Raw genomic sequence first — 24,512 nt, forward strand, 5'->3', positions numbered from 1 at the left:
GTTTTTGTACTCCATGCCGCAATTTATAAATGTATTGAGTACGAAATCAGTTTGTTCTCTGATCTCTGCCAGGTTTTCACCATTTATACTCCTCTTATCAACTTGTATCAGCTTTTGAGAAATCCCAAATTATTGTCAAAAAATACAATGTTTTTCAAAGAAAAGCATTGAAAACAAATGAAGAGGGCACTTAGTAGACTCACTGATGCTCAGTTTGGGCTCTGCCAGGGTTACTCAGCTCCTGACCTCATTGTAGCCTTGGTTCAAACATGGACAAAAAAGCTGAAATCCAGAGGTGAGGTGAGAGTGACTGCCCTTGACATCAAGGCCGCATTTGACCGAGTGTGGCATCAAGGAGCCCTAGCAAAACTGGAGTCAATGGGAATCAGGGGGAAAACTCTCCGCTGGTTGGAGTCATACCTAGCACAAATGGTTGTGGTTGTTGGAGGTCAATTATCTCAGTTCCAGGACATCACTGCAGGAGCTCCTCAGGGTAGTGTCCTAGGCCCAAACATCTTCAGCTGCTTCATCAATGACCTTTCTTCCATCATAAGGTCAGAAGTGGGGATGTTCGCTGATGATTGCACAATGTTCAGCACCATTCGCTACTCCTCATATACTGAAGCAGCCCATGTCCAAATGCAGCAAGACCTGGACAGGCTTGGGCTGACAAGTGGCAAGTAACATTCGTGCCACACAAGTGCCAGGCAATGACCATCTCCAACAAGAGAGAATCTAACCATCGCCCCTTGACATTCAATGGCATTATCATCACTGAATCTCCCACTCTCAACATCCTGGGGGTTACCATTGACCAGAAACTGAACTGGACTAGCCACGTAAATACTGTGGTTACAAGAGCAGGTCAGAGGCTAGGAATCCTGCAGTGAGTAACTCACCTCCTGACTCCCCAAAGTCACCATCTGCAAGGCACAAGTGGTGAAATACTTTCCACTTGCCTGGATGAGTGCAGCTCCAACAGCACTCAAAAAGCTCAACACCTTCCAAGTGAAAGCAGCCCGTTTGATAGAAACATAGAAAATAGGAGCAGGAGTAGGCCATTCAGCCTTTCGAGCCTGCTCCGCCATTCAATATGATCATGGCTGATCCTCTATCTCTAGGCCAAACTCCTGCTCTCTCCCCATACCGCTTGACTCCTTTAATGTCTAGGAATCTTATCTATTTCCTCCTTAAATATATTCAGTGACTTGGCCCCCACAGCCCTCTGTGGTAAAGAATTCCACAGGTTCACCGCCCTCTGAAGAAGCTTCTCCTCCTCCTCAGTCCTAAATGGTCTACCCCATAACTTGAGACTGTGACCCCCTGTTCTAGACCCCTAGCCAGAGGAAACATCATCCCTGCATCCAGTCTGTCCAGCCCTGTCAGAATCTTATATGTTTCAATGAGATCTCCTCTCATTCTTCTAAACTCCAGTGAATACAGGCCTCGTTGACCCAATTACTCATACGACAATCCTGCCATCCCAGGAAACCGTCTGGTAAACCTTCGCTGCACTCCCTCTATGACAAGTATATCCTTTCTTAGGTAAGGAGACCAAAATGGCACACACTACTCCAGGTGTGGTCTCACCAAGGCCCTGTACAACTGCAGTTCGGCATCCTTGCTCCTGTACTCAGGTCCTCTTGCACTGAAGGCCAACGTACCATTTGCCTTCTTAACTGCTTGCTGCACCTGCCTATTTACTTTCATTGACAGGTGTAGAAGGACACCCAGGTGCCAGTGTGCATCAACATTTCCCAATCTATTACCATTTAAATAATTCCTTGCCATTCTGTCTTTCCCACCAAAATGGATAACTTCACACTTATCCACGTTATGCTGCATCTGCCATGTGTTTGCCCACTCACTCAAACTGTCTAAATCGCCTTAAAGCCTCTTCACATCCTCCTCACCACTCACATTCCCATCTAGTTTTGTGTTGTCAGCAAATTGGCACCCCCATCCACAAACATTCTCTCCCTCCACCACCAATGCACATTGGCAGCAGTGTGTACCATCCACAAGATGCATTGCTACAACTCACCAATGCACCTTCGACAGCACCTTCCAAACCTGCGGCCCCTACCACCTAGAAGGACAAGGCAGCAGGTGCATGGGAACACCAGCATGTGCAAGTTCCCCTCCAAGTCACTTATCACCCTGACTTGGAAATATATTGCTGTGCTTTCACTGTTGCTGGGTCAAAATCCTGGAACTCCCTCCCTAACAGCACTGTGGCTGTACCTACACCACAGGGACTGCAGCGGTTCAAGAAGGCAGCTCACTACCACTTTTAGGGATGGGAAATAAATGTTGTCCCAGCCAGTGATGCCCACTTTCCATGAACGAATGATTGAAATAAAAATGCATTTCTCCACCACCCTGTGTTAACTCAACTTTATTACAATTACATGGCTCTTCCTTGAGGCTTTTCCCTGCCTGGTAGAGGCTCTGTCACTGCAAAACTGAAAAAAAAGAAATCTTTTAATTAAGAGCTTCCATCTCACTGAGGAGGCCTCAGGCCAATCCACATCCAACAACCTGCTCTGCAAACTCTGTTCATATTTTGACTGCTGTGACAAATTCCACCCTAGTAGCTGAGATGATCCACAACTGTCTAAATCAATCAACAACATTCTAACTAAAACAACCCAAACACTCCAACAAAAAGTCAATTTGCCCTAACTCCCAATATTAATGGATTATTTAACAAATTCCAGGATGCAGATCTTTGCCAAAAACTAACCACTTCTTCCTTGTGTCCTACACTATCTATTTCACAAGTTTCATTGAAATCTGTCCATTTATTTTTGAGATATTTTGTTTACAGACAAACAGACTAATTAACAGGGTGAAAATATTACCTCCACTCACCTTCAATGCCGGTGGTAATGAGTTTGAATTGTGCATTATCATCAGCAATTCACAAGACAACCACATAGTGGCAGCAGAGTCTCAAGCACCAAACAAGCAACTCTTCAAACAGTTGGCAGTTTTTAAACACAGATCTCTTTGCATTATTAGATTTTTTTCCTTTTCCCTTCTGGCCTTTATACGATGGTGTAAAACAGTTGATATTGAATTAGCAGCTCGTTTTACATCCCTCCCCAGATTTTCAGTTCCATTGACTTCATTTGCAGATAGATGCACACAATTGCATCCATGCAGATATAAAAACAAAAAACTGCGGATGCTGGAAATCCAAAACAAAAACAGAAACAGAAATACCTGGAAAAACTCAGCAGGTCTGGCAGCATCGGCGGAGAGGAGCACAGTTGATGTTTCAAGTCCTCATGACCCTTCAACAGAACTAAGTAAAAATAGGAAAGGGGTGAAATATAAGCTGGTTTAAGGGAATCCATGCATGTGCACACACACACACACACACACACACAGGGTGTAGGGACTGGAGGAGGTTACAGAGATAGGGAGGGGGGGTGTTTGTGATTTGTTCTGTCCTCAGGCTCCCTCTGCCCACAAGTTGAGGGTCATCTTATCAGCTGAGTTGTTAAATCTCGGTTCTTATTAGGATTCCGGTTGCTGTCTGTGCTTTGCCAAGGTGGACTCAGGATGGCACTGTGCCCTAATACACTGTGTATGAGGTCTCTGTGGAGCAAAGACAGCATCAGCAACAACAGCAGCAGCAGAGTTGCCCAGCCCAGATCACTCTTCCTCTCCCTCTAACCACAGATCACACACATCGCACAATATCTCAGACTCTCAAGCCGCTTATCTCCTCTAGTAAACAGCACACACACACCGACGGTGCCAACAGACGCTGCTCTTATCAACAACACTGAAGAGAAATCTACAAACAAATACCTAAGCACAAATAAACCCCAGGTTGCAGCTGGACTTCCTCATCCTCTCCTTGGTGAGGATAATTGTCACCTTCTCCCGGAGATAAAGTGAAGACTTTGCCAAAGGCGACAGATTGAAAGTTTGAAAAGGTTTTTAATTCCAGAAACCAATCACCCCCCCTCTCCTCCCAAAACCCACCGTTTGAGGAGGGGGGATTCTACCCTCAGGTTAATGAGACGAAGGGAGTCAGAGGAAGTGGAGAGAGGAAGAGGACGACGTTGTTGATAATCTTCATCCCTGTAGAATAGCCCAGGATGGTGCTGCTGATGTTGGGAGGATTTAAAGGGATGGAGAGTCACTGAAGCCTTCGTGTTCAGAGCAAGACAGCAGGTAAGGATGGGAGAAGGGAAATTGAAAGAGGGATGAGTGAGTGGAATGTTTATTCTTTCTCTCTCCTCCCTATAATTCTTTCTCCTTCTCCCCCTCTCTCCTCTGCTCTCTCCCTCTTTCATTCCTTCCTTCCTTCTATCTCTCCCTCTTTCCCCCCCTCCTTCCTTATCTCCCTCCTTCTATCTCTCTCTCTTTCTCCTTTCCCATCTCCCTCCCTTTCTCATTCTCTCCCTCCACCTCCTTCTGCCCCTCTCTCCCATTCTCCTCCCTCTGGTACAGCTAGTGCAATGTTGCTGGGATTTTTGAATACGGATAAAGTTGGAGACTTCTAGAAACTTCTAAACCTGGGCATTCCTCCCCTTGTCTATCTACCTATCTATCTATCTATCCCCCCTGTCCCCGATGCCTTTGCAGAGTCATTGTTGCTGGCTACTCACCTGTTCACTCAGTGTGAGGCTGTGCTCATGTTTGTGAAGTTAATTAAAAAGGTAGCCTGTAATCATGGGCGGCCCACATCACTGGAACAATGTTGGAATGGAATTTAATATGGTTCGAATCCTTTTACACTTTACTTTTAGCTTAGCAATTTTGAAAGTGTGCAGAGTGACATTTACCGAAATGAATGAACGATGGAATCAACAAATGCCCGTGGTTAAAGAGAGAACGAAAACCACTGTCAAATTGAATTCCTGGGCTGGGCTCCGAGGTGAAGCTTCCTGTTGCCTACACCCCAACCCCCACCCAGTTATCCTGGGGTTTTTAACCTGCGAGCCCAAGGAGGTTGCATGGCTCTGGGTAGGGTGGGGAATGTCTGTGTCATGAAGCATAACAATGTGGGACAGGTTGGATAGGACAGGAGGTCATTTTTACGTGAAAGGCCAGGTGAAAAATATATTCCTAATGTTTGTCAGCGCGAGTGTGTATACCTGAGTGTGAAAACGTGTGTGTGTGTGTGTGTGTGTGTGTGTGTGTAAATGTGAGTGCGCATATGCAAGTGGGAGAATATGTGTAGGTGTCTGTGTGTTAGAGTCATGGTCATTTATGGCACAGAAGGAGGCCATTCGGCCCATTGAGTCCGTGCCGGCTCCCCACGAAGCAACCCAGCCCCGCTCCCTCGCTTGATCCCCACTGCCCTGCAAGTTTATTTCCTTCAGCTGCACATCCATTTTCCTTCTGAAACCATTCGCAATCATTTCAAGTTTTGTGTCATTTTCAAATTTTGAAATTCAGACCTATACACCTGTTTCTAGGTTGTTAATATATCATTGTATGTATACCTCTGCCTGATCTGAAAAACAACTGCGCACTGCTACTCTCTCTTCCCCGTTAGTCAGAATCCATGCTGCTGCGCTACTGTCCCTGTTATTCCATGGGCTTCGTTTTACTGGCAGCTATTATGTGGCACCTTTCGAAATGCCTTTTGAAAGTCCATTTACACCACATCAACTACATTACCCACATTAAACCTCTCTGTTACCTCATCAAAGCACTCAATTAATTTAGTTAAACGTGATATGTTAACAAATTCTTTCCTTAATTAATCCACACTTGTCCAAGTAACTGTTAACTTTGTCCAAGATTATCGTTTCTAAACGCTTTCTTACTACCGAGGTTAAACTAACTAGCTTGTAGCTGCTTTTTGGAACAAACTTGTACCATTTCAACTCTCCAGTCCTCAGGCACCGCCCCTGTACCTCAGCAGGATTTGAAGATCATGGACAGTGAATCCACAACTTCCACTCTTACTTCCCTGGACACCCTCCAAGGTGACTAATCAACTTTAAATATGGCCAGCCTTTCTAATACCTCCTCTTTCTAATACCCCCTCTAATAATACCTTTCTAATATCTATTCTAATAATACCTTTCTAATACCTCCTCTTTCTAATACCTCCTCTAATAATACCTTTCTAATATCTATTCTAATAATACTTTTCTAATACCTCCTCTTTCTACTACCCCCTCTAATAATACCTTTCTAATATCTATTCTAATAATACCTTTCTAATACCTCCTCTTTCTAATACCCCCTCTAATAATACCTTTCTAATATCTATTCTAATAATACCTTTCTAATACCTCCTCTTTCTAATACCTCCTCTAATAATACCTTTCTAATATCTATTCTAATAATACTTTTCTAATACCTCCTCTTTCTACTACCCCCTCTAATAATACCTTTCTAATATCTATTCTAATAATATCTTTCTAATACCTCCTCTTTCTAATGCCTCATCTCTGTCAATTTTTAGCCCATCTAATGTCGCAACTACCTCCTCCTTCACTGTCACTTCAGTAACATTTTCTTGCTTGGGAGACATAGATGCCAACTACCCAATTCAGCCATGCTCTCTGCATCCATGTGCAGAGCCCCTTTTTTGGTCCCTAACCAGCCTCACCCATCCTCTCACTGCCTTTTCACTCTTTAGATGCCTAATGAAGTTTTTTGAATTGCTTTTATGTTAGCTGCCAGTCTCTTCTCACACTCCATCTTTGCTTCCACCTCCTCCAATCAAGTATGTTCCCTCGATTGCTCATGGCCTTTTTCCATACTATCACAAGGTTTAGGTTAGCTGTGCCCACTACTGCTCCCTAAATGTTCCTCCACTGATGTTTGATCCACTTCACTCGCCTCATTCCCAGACCCAGTTCCAACAATGCCTCCTCCCTCTTTGGACCTCAAACAAAACCGATCGAGTTAAATTCTTCTGAACAAGTTTCAGGAACTCTAAGCGGAAGATTTTCCGCTCGTCGGTCGGGCGGGCAGGTGGGCCCGGGAGGGTCTGCTGCCCACAATTGGGGCCCCCAGTTAACGGGCAGCCGGCGTGAATCAGCTCCGAGGAATTCCTGAAAATACGTCTTCACATAAGGAAATTTACTATTAAGGCAGACGGTACTGCAGTTACAAGATCACAAGATCATTTTTAAAAGTTCTATCACGGGGCCTGGGCTTCGCTGGCTGGGCCAGCATTTATTGCCCAACCCTTGAGAAGGTGGTGGTGAGCTGCCTTCTTGAACCGCTGCAGTCCGTGTGGTGTAGGTACACCCACAGTGCTGTTAGGGAGGGAGTTCCAGGATTTTGACCCAGTGACAGTGAAGGAACGGCCGATATATTTCCAAGTCAGGATGGTGAGTGACTTGGTGGTGGTGTTCCCATCTATCTGCTGCCCTTGTCCTTCTAGGTGGTAGCGGTCGGGGGTTTGAAAGATTCTGTCTAAGGAGCCTTGGTGAATTCCTGCAGTGCATCTTACAGATGGTACACACTGCTGCTACTGTGCGTCGGTGGTGGAGGGAGTGAGTGTTTAATGTGGTGGATGGGATGCCAATCAAGCGGGGCTGCTTTGACCTGGATGGTGTTCTGAGCAGGATGGGGGAGTGCACTGCTGACCCAGCCCAACCACTCCACAGGTCGAGCCATTAGTTTAAAAGTTTAATTTACTCACTAACGTGGCCAATTGTTTACCTTCACTAATGGCACCCAGAATAAAAAAGACTTTAACTAGGCTTCTTTCAATAAACAACAAACTTATTAATTTATTTTAAAACCAGTCTTGTCAAATAGAAAGGTAAAGTTTATCAACGTACAGTATGGAATATGAAATTATATTAATTACTCTTTTGAGATACCCTAAGTGACACAGACACACACACACACACACACACACACACACACAAAACAATGAAATAAAAATAGAAATGGAGGAATTCTGTCAAAGGTTAAAAGGCAAAGGATAGACAGTGGAGTCCTTGAAATGGTGCCTGGGTTATATGGTTAGTCTCTCAGTGCTGATCCGCGAGACAACTAATGACTCTGGCATTGCTTTTCCGGCGGGCTCCAGGAAAACTCGGAGTTACTCTATCCCAGCATATAGCGATTTAGGAGCATCTTGTATTCACTTCTGGCTGTGGACTGGCTCTGGACTGCAAAAAAATGCTGGTGTCTTCCTTCTCAAGCGGCTGGTCCTTCTCTTCTCTAAAGCAAAACCAAAACCCACTTTTAAAACACAGTCTTCCAGGTGAATACAAGATGCTTCTAAGTCACTACGTGCTGGGATAGAGTACCTGCAAGTGTTCCTGGACCTCACCGGAAAAACAGTGCCAGGTGCAGTTACTTGAATTTCAATTGGAGACACAGGTAGACAGTACTAAAGGGTCATTTTAGGGTGGATATCGAGCTTGATCGACAGCACCTCCCACACCCATGACGGACACCTGCTTCATCCCCTTCCTAGAAGGAAAGATCAATATTTTCCGATTTAAACAGCAGAAAGGCATTAAGAGTTTTGAAATAAATCTGGCAGATCATTGCCAACTCTGTGGCAGTAACAGCCCTTACAAGTCATAACATGGTCTTTAGAAGCAGGTAGAGCTTCGCAGAGACTAAAAAAAGACTCCTGTCACCTCTACCTTCTGCTCAGGATCACTTGCATACGCATCTTGAGCTATGACATTAGATGAACATAATGTGACATGGTGACAGCTAATGACTGACATGTCTCTAAATCAGAATTTCAAATACTCGTTCGTTACTGAGTGTGATAGCTTCTGTTTAACATTGTTCCACAGCACTTGTTTAATGATCACAAGTTCACTGGTTTTACAGGCACTCGATTAACCTGCTAAATCCCGCCCCCACCCCCCACCCCCACCCCCACTCTATAGCTGCGACAGAGCTTTTTAACACCAGGGGTAGACAGAAGGTGGAAGATGCCATTTAGGGAAACGAGACCCAAATAACCAAAACTCCAGCCAGAGAGGAGATAGAAAGAGTAAAGAGGGAGCAGAATTATGCATCTCTGATTCAGAGTCTCTCGGGTTCTGTGAAATCTGTGGGATTGCTGTTCATCCCATTCACACAGAGTGAGAATCCACAACATGAACTGTAGAGTTTTACTCTGTATCTAACCCCGTGCTGTACCTGCCCTGGGAGTGTTTGATGGGGACAGTGTAGAGGGAGCTTTACTCTGTATCTAACCCTGTGCTGTACCTGTCCTGGGAGTGTTTGATGGGGACAGTGTAGAGGGAGCTTTACTCTGTATCTAACCCCGTGCGGTACCTGTCCTGGGAGTGTTTGATGGGGACAGTGTAGAGGGAGCTTTACTCTGTATCTAACCCCGTGCTGTACCTGCCCTGGGAGTGTTTGATGGGGACAGTGTAGAGGGAGCTTTACTCTGTATCTAACCCTGTGCTGTACCTGCCCTGGGAGTGTTTGATGGGGACAGTGTAGAGGGAGCTTTACTCTGTATCTAACCCCGTGCTGTACCTGCCCTGGGAGTGTTTGATGGGGACAGTGTAGAGGGAGCTTTACTCTGTATCTAACCCCGTGCTGTACCTGCCCTGGGAGTGTTTGATGGGGACAGTGTAGAGGGAGCTTTACTCTGTATCTAACCCCGTGCTGTACCTGCCCTGGGAGTGTTTGATGGGGACAGTGTAGAGGGAGCTTTACTCTGTATCTAACCCTGTGCTGTACCTGCCCTGGGAGTGTTTGATGGGGACAGTGTAGAGGGAGCTATACTCTGTATCTAACCCCGTGCTGTACCTGCCTAGGTATGATACTCGGTACTCCTGCAAATACTTCCTGATCTGATGTAGGGCATTCTCATTGCTGACCTTGATAATTGCAGAAAGAAAGGTCATAGATCACCATGACGGGTAAAAAGTTGTGTTTATCTTGAGGTTGAAAAGGAAAGATCTCAATTCACAGTGTGATGGTGATGTGTAAAATCGTGCACAGAAGTTAACTAGAGTTTGAATTGTTACCTTGAACATGCTGCTGTTCCTTCATAACCCACTCAGTCTCTCTCCAGGGCAATTAGTGCTCAGCAAATCAACCTGTCACAATTACATAAAAATAGGACTTGTCAGTGATTTATGTTTTGTCAAGAAAGCAAAACAATTTGCATCTAAAGTCCAACACGCTCTCTAGCTGTGCATTTATATCTGAGGATGGATTTAGCTGGAAGAAGAAATTGCTTCCCTGTCTCTCTCTCTCACAGGCACGGACTCTTGTGAAGGACCAATCTGTGGGACAGGGGCTCGGGGAGCAGGCATGGTCTTTCTACTTCAATATTGATGAATGAGTCTGACGATTGACCACTCCAACACTCCCATTGCAGTGATGATAAACCTGCAGTGATACTGAAGCCACTTTCCTACTGCTCTGGTTGTTGTACATTAGGCTGGTGATTCCCAATGTCTCTCAACAAATTTGTAGATCATTGGTAGTGAGATTAAAACAGTCTTTTATTTTTTCTTTCTACCCTGGCCTCCAGCGCTTGCATTTTCATCTCATTACAGTAAAGTTTTCGCCCCTATTAGTCTGTTTGTAAACAATATATCTCAAAAACTCAGAGAAACTTGGTACATAGAAAGGGTATGGCCCAAGGAAGATCTGGTTAGTTATTGGTGAATCTGGATCCTGGAATTTTTTAAAGGATCTGTTAACATTGGGAGATAGGGCAAATTGACCTTTTTTTTTACAATGTTGTGGGTTGTTTTAGAATGTGGTCGATTATTTGATTTTGAGTGTGTAGATTGTATCAGCTGCTATGGTGGAATTTATCATAGCTGTCAAAATACGAGCAGAGTTTTCAGAGCAGGTTGTTGGATGTGGATTGGCCTGAAGCCTCCTCATGAGATGGAAGCTCTTAATAAAAAGATTTCTTTCCTCAGCTTTGTAGTTACAGATCATCAACCAGGCAGGGAAAAGCCTTAAGGAAGAGCTGTGTAATTGTAATGAAGTTGAATTAACAAAGCATGGTGGAGTTATGTGCTCTACTGAGTGACCTCTTCACTCGTTTAGCCCCTGTTTTAGTTGAGTCTTTGGTTCCAAATTTTAGTCATACATTATCTTAGTTTACATTTTTTTCCAAGCTAACTGTTTGCTAGTTTATTTTGGGAGTCCATGTACATAGATCATTAAAATGTCAAAAGCAGGTGCAAAAAACACTCAAAAGGCTGATGGGGTGCTGGTCTTTTTTATCTACAGTGCTAGGATACAAGGGGTAAAAGTCATGCTTCAGCTGTACAAAGCCCTGGGTTAGACCACATCTGGAGTGGTTCTGGGCCCCGCACCTTTGGAAGGATATATTGGCCTTGGAGGGAGTGCAACAAAGATGCAACAAAGAAACCTAAGGGTCCAATGGCAAGGACAGTTTACACAAAATATGATTGTGTTCTCTGGAATTTAGGAAGTTAAGAGGTGATTTGATTGAAGATTTCAAGATATTAAGGAGAACAGATAAGCTAGATAGAGGAAAACTATTTCCAGTGGTTCGGGAGCCTAGGACTGGGGCCATTGTCTTAAAATTAGATCCAAGCTTTTCAGGAGTGAAATTAAGAAACTCTTCTACACACAAAGGGTGTTAGAAGTTTGGAACTTTCTTCTGTAAATGGCAATTTATGCTAGATCAATTGTTAGATTTAAATCTGAGATTGATATGTTAACTAAATATATTAAGGAATATGCAATACAGGCAGGAATATGGAGTTAGGTTGCAGATCAGCCATGACCTCAAAGAATGGCAGAGTAGGCTTGAGGGGCTGAATGGCCTCCTCCTGTCCCTATGCCCCCTACATTGGTTGCTGTACTGTAGTTGGAGAGCAGCTGGTTGAGATCATTTCCAGTGAAGTGTGTAGATTGGTTCCAGATCACTTCAGTGCGATGTGGAGCAGTACACCTTGCAAAAAAAGAATAGTGAGAGGGTATATAGCTTAAACAATAACATTTTTAACATTGTACAAGAACAAAGTCATCCATGGGTGCAGAGACATCAATAATGTATTAAAAATCATCGCCTGGGTTTTGCAGGTTTGGGCACATTGCAGTCATTTTTAAAAATTCATTTACGGGGAGGTGGGCGTCGCTGGCTGGGCCAGCATTTATTGCCCATCCCTAATTGCCCTTGAGAAGGTGGTGGTGAGCTGCCTTCTTGAACCGCTGCAGTCCCTACTTGAACTCTTTCTTTCATCCTTCAACCCTGCAGATTTCTGGGAGAACGAGCTGCAGAGGCATAATGAGCACAACAAGGAACCTGGTACCTTAGTGACCAACGGGACAAACAGTCAACCTCCCTCACCCAGATTGATAAAGTAATGGAAGGCGAGCGGATAGGATGAAAAAGAGCCAAGTCAGGGACAGAAATAGAAATAGAGAGAGGGAAAGAAAGATTGGTTGGAGAGAAAAAAAAGATTCCAAAAGGATAAGTATCAGGCCACCTTGCATCCTTCTGATTTCTTGAGAAAACATCTCCAGCCCATTCAATGTTTCCTGATTGTTGCTACGTCTCAGTTCTGGTATCATATTAATGTACCTCTTACTTAACAAGAGCTGGTGGTGTAGTGGTGATATCACTGGGCTAGTAATCCACAGGTGCATGGATTCAAATCTCACAGCTGCTGGTGAAATTTAATTAATGAACCTGGAATTGAAAGCTAGACACAGTGACGACTGTCATTAAAAAAAAACCTGGTTCACTGATGTCCTTTAGGGAAGGAAATCTGTTTTGCTTATCTGCTCTGCAACATGTAACAACACAGCCACGTGGTTGACTCTTAACTGCCCTCTGAAATGGTCTCGCAAGTCACTGAGTTCGAGGGCAGTTAGGGATGCCAGCGACACCTGTATCCCATGCTAGAATAAAGAAAAAACAGTCTCAGTTGCTTATTAATGCTTAGGCTTGCCAAGGCATGATATATATTTCTGTAGCTGGCAGAAAGCAATAATAACCCTTTGTGAGCAAGAAACAATCCAATAAATAATCCAAGATAGAAAAAGTGCTCTGTTTTTATCACAATTTGTTCAGTCACAGTTAGCATGATGGGCTTCCAATCACTGGAAGGTTATTAGAGCCACTGAGAAGATTCATTACACTGAAGTTCCTGACTAGGCTACAAACTTAAGTCTTGGAGTAGGGTTTGTGCCAAAATCTTCCGACTTACATGCATGAGTGGTAGCACTGAACCAATGAAAGAGGGTAATTAGACGAATTCTTTGCGCACAAAGGGAACATAAGAATAGGAGGAGCCATTCAATGACTCAAGCTGTTCAATCAGATCATGGCTGATCTGCAATTACTCATCTTGGTTCTTTAATGCTTAATAAGAACATAAGAAGTGAGTGCTGGAGTCAAGCCTGCTCCAACGTTCATAGGATCATGGCTGATTTTCTACCTCAACTCCAATTACCCGCATTATCCCCATAATCCTTAATTCCCATTGTACACAAAAATCTATTGACCTCCGTATTGAATATACTCAATGACTGAGCATCCACAGCCCTCTGGGGGGTAGAGAATTTCAAATATTCACAACCCTCTGAGTGAAGAAATTTCCAATGTCAGGTCCTAAATGGTGGACCCCAAATCCCGAGACTGGGGTCTCGTGTTCAAGATTCCCCAGCCTGGGAAATATTTTCTCAGCTTCTACTCTTTCAAGCCCCTTAAAAACATTTCATGTTTCAATCGGCTCATCTCTTAATCTTAAAAGGGAATATAGGCCTAGTCTCCTCAACCTGTCCTCCTAGGACAAACCCCACATCCCATCATAGATATGGCAAAGAGCTACTGCTACACAGGATGAGACTGGGGAGGAAATTGTACATTGTTCAGGAGAGAATTGGAAAAGTGAAAAGCAAGAATATTAAAGCATACAAAGAAAGGAGTGGGAAATGGGAATAGCTGTGATTGAAGAGATAGCACCATCACACACTCGATGGGCTGAATGGCCTTTTTCTGTGCTGTAATGTCTCTATGATGCATTGTGTAAGCCTAGAAATGTTACATTGACGATCAAAAGAAGTTGGTCTAATATTTTCTTCTCTGCTATGTTAGTAGGATTGTAATTTGCTTTGAAATAACTGGTGTAAGAAGTGTTAAAATAGGGAATGGAGGCAGGTCATATGAACATGCAATATGTTAAACAGCTAGGAGGGCAATAGCAGTAGATGCATGAAACCACCTTTTGCAGGTTCCACCCCAAGCCCCACATTATCCTGACTTGGAACTATTTCGCCGTTCCTTCACCATCTTTGGATCAAAATCCTGGAACTCCCTCCCTAACAGCACTAACAGTGCTGAGTGTGTACCTGCCCCACATGGACTGCAGCTGTTCAAGAAGGCAGCTTACCACCTTCTCAAGGGCAATTAAGGTTGGGCTACGAAGGCTGGCCGAGCTAGCAACACTCACACCCCGTAAAATAATTTTTAATAAGTTTATTCACTAATATCGGCAACAAATTCTGACTGCAGCCTCCTATTCGAACTCGTTATTTCCCAAATATCCCGGGGCCTCACATCTCAGTCAATCTTCCCATTCTTCCACAATCTATGGATTTGGAACTTGCCTCTTTGAACTATTAGCTCCTGCTTTATTTCCGCTCTTTAACAGGAGTCCTTGGTTTTCTCAATTAAGCCTGGTGATGAAACCCAGGCCGGCTGAGTTTAGATTAGGTCTGAAAGCATAAAAGAAATCCTCTTGACATCTGCTATTACCATGTACAGGCTTCTGTCTTAATATTAGTAGAGTCCATTTGTTCCCAGTGCTCTGTTCACATTGTTCTGCGTTATATTTTAATCTGAACTCTGTTTATTATAAATCAGCGAATGATACAGGAGGCCATTTGACCCATTGTGCCTGTGCCAACCCTGAAAAATCCATCCAATGAATCCCAACCCTCTGCTCTTCCCCCATATCCCTGCAAATTCTTTCTCCTTCAAATATTTATCCGATTCCCATTTAGAAGTTACTGCTAAGCTTCTTTCACCACCCTTTCAGACATTTCAGATCGGAACTGCTTACTGAGTAAAAGAAAATTCTTCTCACCTCCCCTCTGGTTCTTTTGTCAATTATCTTTCTTTATATGGTTACCCAGGTTCTTTGGGTCTTGTTTTTATGGTACTTTTGTTTATCCTTGAACTGCATTCCCCGCTTTAGAATTCCTTTTACTGGACAGAGAGAGCCGATTATAATCCTTTCAATGATCACACTGGTGGGTAATTCTGGCTTTGTGAGGCAGTATCAAACAGCGACAGTGAATTGACAGGCCATTTTACATGTTTATTTCTAAAATTGCTGTGTGTCAGGTCTCAAATTCCTTGTATACTGTATCCCAAAATATTATTTTCAGTACGAGATCAATCTAATTTGCATCTGAGTGAATCGATACTGCATCTGCTGTCTCCCAAGGGTGCCAGTGGGAACATGTCCAATTTACATAATTGTTCCTCACAGTCCAATTCCTCTTCTGCGTCCTTTCAATATCCTTTCTGCATTGTGGTAACCAGAACGGTACATAGCTGGGCGACATCTTGGGAGGCAGAGATTAAGGGAGGTGAGAAGATCCATATAGTTTGAAGTCAAACAACTGGTAGGTTGGAGAGGGTGTTGGTGAGTATTAATTCCAACACAGTGAGAATGGGGGAGGGTGTTTCTATAGGATGATGTATTTAGGATTGAACTGAACATTACTCTATTGGCAACATTTGTAGTGAGGGTGGGGGCAAAGGGAGAGGGATTTAGAAGGCTTGAACCAGTGCAAAAGGCCAGTTTTAACTAGTTACATTCCCTAAGTGCTCAATGCCACCAGTAAAACACAGAAATCCAAAACAGATTGTGAAGGAGAACAGGCTGCAGGAAGCAGGAGGTGAAAAAAACAATTTCCTACCAGAAAAATACTGTCTAACAGAGGGCAATTGTCTATCAGAGATGGATTGTCAGGGGACAATTCTCTATCAGTGAACGATAGACGATCAGGAATTGTCTATCAGTGAACTATCAAAGAACGATTGTCATTCAGGGAAAGATTCTCTAACCGGGAACAAGAATGTTCTTGTGAGAGGGGAACTTCGAATTGGACATGAGGATCAGGCATCGGTGCAGGGAATGCTCACAAAATTGAAAAAATTGAATATATCCCAGAACCAAATTTCAAAGTGTAGATTTTTTCATATCGCTGCGATTCTAGCCTGTGATATTTAAAGTGAAATAAATTAATACTTTGAAGCAACTACTGCTCTGTTCCTTTAAATCTCTTCAGTCAGCCAACAGGAATGGACAGTAAATCATTCTGATCTGATATTCCTTCGTAAAGGTCTAGTTACAGAATGAGTATTTGGATTCTTGCCTGTAAATGATTAAATAGGAATTACATTGAGGACCTTCAACTGCAATTCCAAAATTGTAGTTACGGGAATAATGATATTTAAATGATTCTCGAGGGCACATTCAAATTATCTTAATAAAGTGGCTGGTTAGTTTGGAAGGAAATAAACTTTCACACGGAACAATAACAACAGCAGCTTGTATTTATGTAGCGCCTGTAATGTAGTAAATCACCTAACGTATTTCACAGGACCAATTATCAAACAATTTTTGACACGAAGCCACATAAGGAGCTATTAGGCAAAGTGACCAAAAGTTTGGTCAAAGAGATAGATCTCACTTCCAGACTAGCCAAAGTCTGTCCTCCATCTACAAGGCACAAGTGAGGGGTATAATGGAATACTCTCCCCTTGCCTGGATGAGTGCAGCTCCAAAAACACTCAAGAAGCTTGACACCACCCAGGACAAAGCAATCTGCTTGACTGGCCCCCATCCACCACCTTAGACATTCACTCTCTCCACCACCGACACACAGTGGCAGCAGTGTGTACTATCTACAAGATGCACAGCAGCAACTCACCAAGGTTCCTTAGGCTGCAGCTTCCAAACTCATGCCCTGTATCACCTCAAAGGACAAGGGCAGCAGATGCATGGGAATGTGGAAGTTCCCCTCCAGTCACTCATCATCCTGACTTGGAAATATATCATTGTTCCTTCCGTTCGCTGGGTGAAAATCCTAGAACTCCCTCCCTAACAGCCCTGTGGGTGTACCTACACCACAGGAACTGCAACGGTTCAAGAAGGCAGCTCACCACTACCTTCCCAAGGGCAATGAGGGATGGTCAATAAATACTCGCCCAGCTGGTGACACCAATGTCCCACAGAGGAATAAAAAAAAGATAGATCTGATGAAAGGTCATCGACCAGTGAAACATTAATGCTGTTTGTCTCTTCACAGATGCTGTGAGACCCAACAAGTGTTTCAGCATTTTCTGTTTTTATTTCAGATTTCCCAGTACTTCACTTCTGTTTTAAGGTTTTAGGAGTATCAAACTTGCCTTAGAAATTTTGTGTGTGGAAAATAAGAAATTTATAAATGTTCCATTTGCTCCAAATGTTCCATGCTAAAGCAGCTTACTATATATAATTAAATCTCAGACTCATGCAGCACAGAATGAGGCCATTCAGCCCATTGTGCCTGTGCCAGTTCTTTGAAGGTGGAATCTTCTGTCCTTAGGCTACAAGTGTAGTCAGGGCCATTTTCGCAACTTGACTCCCCTCTGCCTGTCAGGGAAAAAGCCTGGCTGGGAAATGATCCCAGAGGCTGCCAGTTAAGAGGCTTCCTCCGGCTCCACAGTCCAAATAAGGATTGCAAACGGATTCCTGAGGCTGAGTCTCAATCGGAAGGTCTGCGGCCTTGGAAGGTCGGGTCCTGCTACTGTTGGAGGGGAAATATGGGGGTGTCGCCATCTTGAGGTGCCCTCTGAAGCGATTCGATCTCAGTAAAAGAATTCCTGTGGCTGAGGCTGTGAGAGCCCCTTGGTTGGTGGCAGCAGCTGAGGCCAAGGTGATAGCCCCCAGTTAGCCTGGTTAATTATGCAGATGCAGGAAGGTGGGAAGGCATTGGGTCAGTGGCCCAAGTTTCCATCTCAGGAGTTATTTTTTATTATTCATTCACAGGATGTGGGTGTCGCTGACAAGGCCAGCATTTGTTGCTCATCTCAAATTGCCCTTTATCTGAGGGGTTAAGAGTCAACCACATTGCTGTGGGTCTGGAGTCACATGTAGGCCAGACCGGGAAAGGATGGCAGATTTCCTTCCCTAAAGGGCATTAGTGAACCAGATGGGTTTTCATGGTCACCAAGACTGAACCTAGCTTTCAATTCTAGACAACTTTTAATTGATTGACTGGAATTTAAATTCAATGTCATATGGGCGGATTGAAGACATGACCCCAAAACATTAGCCGGGGCCTCTGGATTACTACTTTAGTAACATTACCATTACACCAACATGTCCCCCATTCCTCCTGGTCCTATTTGGAGACTGCCCCCTGTGGACCTGGAAGATTCCGTCCTCAGAGTTCTATCCAACTTGCCCCCCCTCGCTTGCTCTTTCCCCTTAGCCCTGCAAAGTCTTCCTTTGCAAGTATTTACCCAATTCTCTTCTGAAATTTACATGTGTTGGTGAAAAAAATTCTCCTTAACATCCCTCTGGCTCTTTTGCCAAATGGAGACCCAAAAAAAACATTTGCGCTCAAATTAGTATCTTTATTTCTAGACATTCTTTCATTGAAGGCTTTAACAGAATCAAAACTTCTCACGCTGGGCAAAGCTACATAAAGCTGTGCTTGTGTAAAGACAGGCCTAGGAATATAAGTACAAATTTTGTCATGAGTTTGCCTTTGTGGCTTAATATGAAAATCTAACTGGGAACTGTTTTCTCTTGCATTGAAAAGGCAGATTTACATTTGATGGGCTCAATATTATTCAAGGAATAAACACTCTATTTCCTTGGAATCTGCCTGTTATAATTTCAGCATCTATCATTGAAGAAAATAGCCTCCTAAGCACCAACCTTACTCCATGATGAAGCCCTTGCTTAGGATTCAATTTCGTAGCAACAGGAGCAGTGGAGCAGGCTCGAGGGGCCAAGTGGCCTACTCCTGTTCCTAATTCATATGTTCCTATGTATGTTTGCATTATAACTACTCCTTGCATTGAGATTGTGCCTTGACATGCCCATTGGAGTTAGACTGTGTAGGAACTCTGGAAGGTATAGGCTTGAATGGCGGAGCAGGCTCGAGGGGCTGAGTGGCCTATTCCTAATTCGAATGTTCGTCTGTTTGTATGTTACTATCTTCAACTATAGAATCAACGCTTAAGTATTCTTTCAATTCATGAACATATGAACGTACGAACAAGGAACAGGAGTAGACCATTCAGCCCCTCGAGCCTGCTCCATCATTTGATAAGATCATGGCTGATCTGATAGTAACCTGAAATCTGCATCCCACCTACCCCCGATAACCTATCACCCCCCCTTGCTTAACAAGAGTCTATCCACCTCTGCCTTAAAAATATTCAAAGACTCTGCTTCCATCACTTTTTCAGGAAGAGAGTTCCAAAGACTCACGACCCTCCAAGTGAAAGAATTTCACTTCATCTCTGTTTTAAATGGGCGAACCCTTATTTTTAAACAGTGACCCCCTAGTTCTAGATTCTCCCACAAGAGGGAACATCCTCTCCTCATCGACCCTGTCAAGACCACTCAGGATCTTATATATTTCAATCAAGTCGCCTCTCACTCTTCTAAACTCCAGTGGATACAAGCCTAGTCTGTCCAATATTTCCTCATAAGACAACCCACCCATTTCAGGCATTAGTCTGGTAAAGCCTTTTCTGAATTGCTTCCAACATATTTACAACCTTCCTTAAATAATGTGACCAATACTGTACAGAGTCCTCCAAATGTGGTCTCACCAATGCCTGTACAACTGAAGCATAACCTCCCTACTTTTTTATTCAATTCCCTTTGTAATAAATGATAACATTCTATTAGCTTTCCTAATTACTTGCTGTACTTGCATACTAGCCCTTAGTGATTCATGCACTAGGACACCCAGGTCCCTCTGCACCTCAGAGCTCTGCAATCTCTCACCATTTAGATAGTATGCTTCTCTTTTATTCTTCTTTCCAAAATGGACAATTTCAAATTTCCCCACATTAAACTCCATTTGCCAGATCTTTTCCCACTCACCTAACCTATCTACACCTATTTGTAGCCTCCTTATGTCCTCTTCACTATTCACTTTTCTACCTATCTTTGTGTCACCAGCAAATTTGGCAACCACGCCTTCAATCTCTTCATGCAAGTCATTTATATAATTGTGAACAGTTGAGGTCCCCAGCACTGATCCCTGTGGCATGCTGCTCATTACATCTTGCCAACATGAAAATGACCCATTTATGCCTATTCTCTGCTTCCTGTTAGCCAGCCGATCTTCTGTGCATGCCAATATGTTACCCCCTACACCATGAGCTTTCATTTCCCACAATAACCTTTGATGTGGCACTTTATCAAATGCCTTCTGGAAATCTAAGTACAGCACATCCACCAATTCCCCTTTATCCACAGCACATGTTACTTAATCAAAGAACTCCAATAAGTTGGTTAAACATGATTTCCCTTTCATAAAATCATGTTGACTCGGCCTGATGACCTTGAGCTTATCTAAGTGCTCTGCTTTAAATTCTTTAATAAAAGCTTCTAACATTTTCCCTACAACAGATGTTAAGCTAACTGGCCTGTAGTTTCCCACTTTCTGTCTCCCTCCCTTTTTGAATAATGGAGTTACATTTGCTATCTTCCAACCTAATGGGAACTTCCCTGAAACTAGGGAGCTTTAGAAAATTAAAACGAATACATCAAATATCTCACTAGACACTTGTTTTAAGACCCTAGGATGAAGTCCATCAGGACCCGGGCTCTTGTCAGCCCGCAGCTCCAACAATTTACTCAGTACCACTTCTCTGGTGACTGTAATTTTCCTGACTTCCTTCCCCACTTCCGTTTCCTGGTTTATAGCTGCTTCTGGGATGTTTGTATCGTCTATAGTGAAAACTTACAAAATATCTGTTCAATTCATCTGCCATCTCCTTGTTTTTCATTATCAATTCTCCAGACTCACTTTCTATAGGACCAACGCTCACTTTGTTAACTCTTCTTTTTAAAATATTTATGAAAACTCTTACTATCTGTTCTCATATTTCTGGATAGCTTTCTCTCATACTCTAATTTTTCCCCCCCTATTAGTCTTTTAGTCATTCTTTGATGTTCCTTACATTCTGTCCAATCTTCTGGCCTTTCACCTATCTTCGTACAATTATCTGCTTTTTCTTTATGTTTGATATTATCTTTAACCTTTCTAGTTAACCACAGATAGTGTGTCTGCCCCTTAGGCTTTTTCTTACTCATTGGAATGTATCTATTCCATGCATTCTGAAATATCCCCATAAATATTAGCCACTACATCTCTTTCAACCTATCCCTTAACCTAATTTGCCAATTCACTTTTGCCAGCTCAGCTTTCATGCCCTTGTAATTGCCCTTTTTAAGGTTAAAAACTTAGTCTCAGACCCACTCCTCTCTCCCTCAAACTGAACGTAAAATTCAATCATATTATGGTCGCTACTACCTAGGAGAGCCTTCGCTATGAGATCATTAATTACTCCGATCTCATTGCACAATACCAGGTCCAGTATAGCCTGATCTCTGGTTGGCGCCAGAACATGCTGTTCCAAGAAACTATCCTGAAAACATTCAATGTACTCCTCACCTAAGCTATCTTTGCCCACTTGACTTTCCCAGTATATGTAAATTAAAATCTCCCATGATTATCGCCGTGCCTTTCTGACAAGCTCCAATTATTTCTTCCTGTATGCTCCACCCTACCATGTGGTTACTGTTAGGGGCCTGTACACGATTCCCACAAGTGACTTCTTGCCTTTACCATTTCTCATCTCTACCCAAACCGTTTCCACACCCTGGTTTCCTGAACTTAGGTCATCCCTCTCTATTGTGCTAACACCATCATTAAATCATCGGGCCACCCCTCCAGCTTTTCCTCACTTTCTGTACTGCCTACATATCCTGTACCCCTCAATAATTAGGTCCCAATCCATGTCCTCCTGAAGCCATGTTTCTGTAATGGCTATCTAATCAGCTGACATCTTTTCTCAAACATTTTTATTTAAGTCCAGTGAATCTTTATTTTTAGCACAAAAAATAGCTTTTAAATAATAAGTTGAATCCAATAATTGCCCTCTCCACATTTTGCAGCACTTAACCAATTCTATCACCTCATTCATCCCTCCCAGCATTCCCATCCCATCCCTCAACCTCTCCAGCCAGGGCAATCTTGTTGTTGTCTCCCCTTAACCATCCACTGTTTATGTTCTCCACCAGGCATCCCACCCCCAATCCGCAACTACTAATCGTTGGCAGCCGCATGTGTGTCACACGTTTCAGTCCTCCCTGTGCTCCCTACTTACCTCTCCATGTGCCAGGCACTGCCCACCAAATAAATCCACCAACTGATGCATCCCTTAAACTCACCAATCAAAGCAGTCCGAGCAGACAATGAGAATTATTATTATAGACAGGGTTAAATGTGAAAAAAAATTTACTTTGTAACTGTGACTATATAACTTTCAAAAATAAACTGGATAAATATTTGAATGGGAAAAATTTGCAGGGCTATTGTGATAGAACTGGTGAACGAGACTAATTGAATAATTCTTTCAAAGAGCCAGAACTGGCAAGATTGGCTGAATGGTCTCCAGCTGTACTCCATCATTCTATAATTCTGTGACTCTCAGATGCCATCAGCTCATTTTACAATGTGCCTGTCTCAAACTTATGTGCAGCCAATATTGAAGAATTAACAGCTGCTGGGAGATTGAAATAACCTTTAGTCCTGCTCCTAATGATCTGATAGCTGCACTTTGATGATTTCCAATTTGAGTTAAGAACCAGTCTACAGTGCAGAAATGCTGACAGGCTGACATAGGTACAGTGTCAGCTTAAAAAACTGACAGGAAGAATGTAAGAGTTACTCAGCACTGAATGTGAGGAAGGATTATCAAGGGAGATGTAAAGATAGTTATCAGGGAGTTTGAAGATTGAAGTTGTACCTGTTAATTCATCGCCCCCACACATTCTGTTCAGTCACCACCTCAGGAAATTCATCTTGAGTGATGTCAGCAGCAAGCACAATTCAAATGAAAATATTCATGAAGTCAGTGTCAAGCTAAGAAGCATACAACCTGAGAGTGTTTGATGGGAACAGTGTAGATGAGCTTTTATCTAACACTGTGCTACACTAACCATGTGGACAGTATAGAGGGAGATTTACTCTGTGTCTAACACTGTGCTGTACCTGCCCTGGGAGTGTTTGATGGGGACAGTGTAGAGGGAGCTTTACTCTGTATCTAACCCCGTGCTGTACCAGTCCTGGGAGTGTTTGATGGGGACAGTGTAGAGGGATCTTTACTCTGTATCTAACCCCGTGCACATGTCTGATAGATTTAATACAAGAATATTGTTGCATGTGTTTCATGTGAGGGAATTCCTGAATTCTGGCTCTCAGTCTCTGCACACTTGGGCAGAATTTTTCGCTCGTTGAGCAGGTGAGCGCCTGACCCAAACCAATGTAAAATGACGCGCAATGATGTCGGGCGAGCGTCCCAATGTCATCGCGCACTCGTGCGTTATTTCGGCTGGCAGGAATGCACGGGAGTTGGAGCCATTAAGTAAGAGGCCAGTTAAGGCCCTTAAGAACCCAACTGAAACTGATTTTACATTGCCCGTGCAATTTCACGCTCGTTGCACATGGGCAGGCGGGCAGCCCACAATTTGCAAAACCTCATCCATGGGTGGGATAAAAAGGATCAGCAGTATTGCCAGTGTGAGTAGTGAGGAGTTTGATGGATAGTTTGCTGCTGGTGACCTATTAGTACTTGGCAGCTTCATCTCTGTTAGCATTTCCAGGCTTCAATTCAGGACTCCTTGATGTGTCGAAGGCCCCCCTGAGGATTTTGACCATGTAGACCCTTCCAGGTATCAGACAGCCTTCTGTTAACCTGGTAATGGGGATTGTGGCCTCCGCTGGAGGCACCTCCTCTTGAGGAGGAAGAGAGGGGCAGAAGGGAGAGGAGGCCAGGTGTCCCAATGCAGCTTCCAGGGGAGGGACCTGTGGGAGGAGAGGCGCAGGCACAAGGGGCGCAGGGCCAGCAGGAAGTCCAAGGCAGGAGGGGCCACAGAAGATGCCACTATCCTGCTGCCAGGGTTTACAGGCGGCGATGCAGCTACCTCAATATGTCCGAGGAGCAATGCTGAAGGAGGCTCCGCCTCTCAAGGGAAACTGTGACTTCCATTTTTCTCAGATGATTGGGCCTGAGATCAGCTCCGACTGTGTGGGTGGACACCCCATGCCAGTGGCTCTGCAGGTCACAGTGGCCCTCAGCTTCTCTGCCTCTGGCTCTTTCCAGGGGTCAGTGGGGGAATCAGTGTGGAGTCTCCCAATCAGCTGTCCACAGTTGCGTCAAGCTGGTGACAGAAGCTCTGTTCAGGCGGGTATTGACTTTCATTCATTTCTGTACAGACGAGGTCAGCCAGGCTGAGTGAGCCAGAGGTTTTGCAGTGATTGCTGGGTTCCCCCGC

At 43.7% G+C, this 24,512-nt stretch overlaps 1 protein-coding gene across 2 annotated transcripts in view; it reads left to right on the plus strand.

Annotated features, from left to right (window-relative positions):
- The first annotated feature begins 3,438 nt into the window (after positions 1-3,438).
- tafa3b (TAFA chemokine like family member 3b) overlaps positions 3,439-24,512 on the plus strand; it is an 88,040-nt gene continuing 66,966 nt past the window's right edge. For both annotated transcript variants that reach the window (XM_078546458.1, XM_078546457.1), the window contains exon 1: positions 3,439-4,191. The gene's annotated coding sequence lies outside the window, so the exon portion shown is untranslated. The remainder of the gene's footprint in view (positions 4,192-24,512) is intronic.

This window comes from Cetorhinus maximus, chromosome 8 (assembly GCF_964194155.1).
Source record: "Cetorhinus maximus chromosome 8, sCetMax3.hap1.1, whole genome shotgun sequence".
NCBI lineage: Eukaryota > Metazoa > Chordata > Chondrichthyes > Lamniformes > Cetorhinidae > Cetorhinus > Cetorhinus maximus.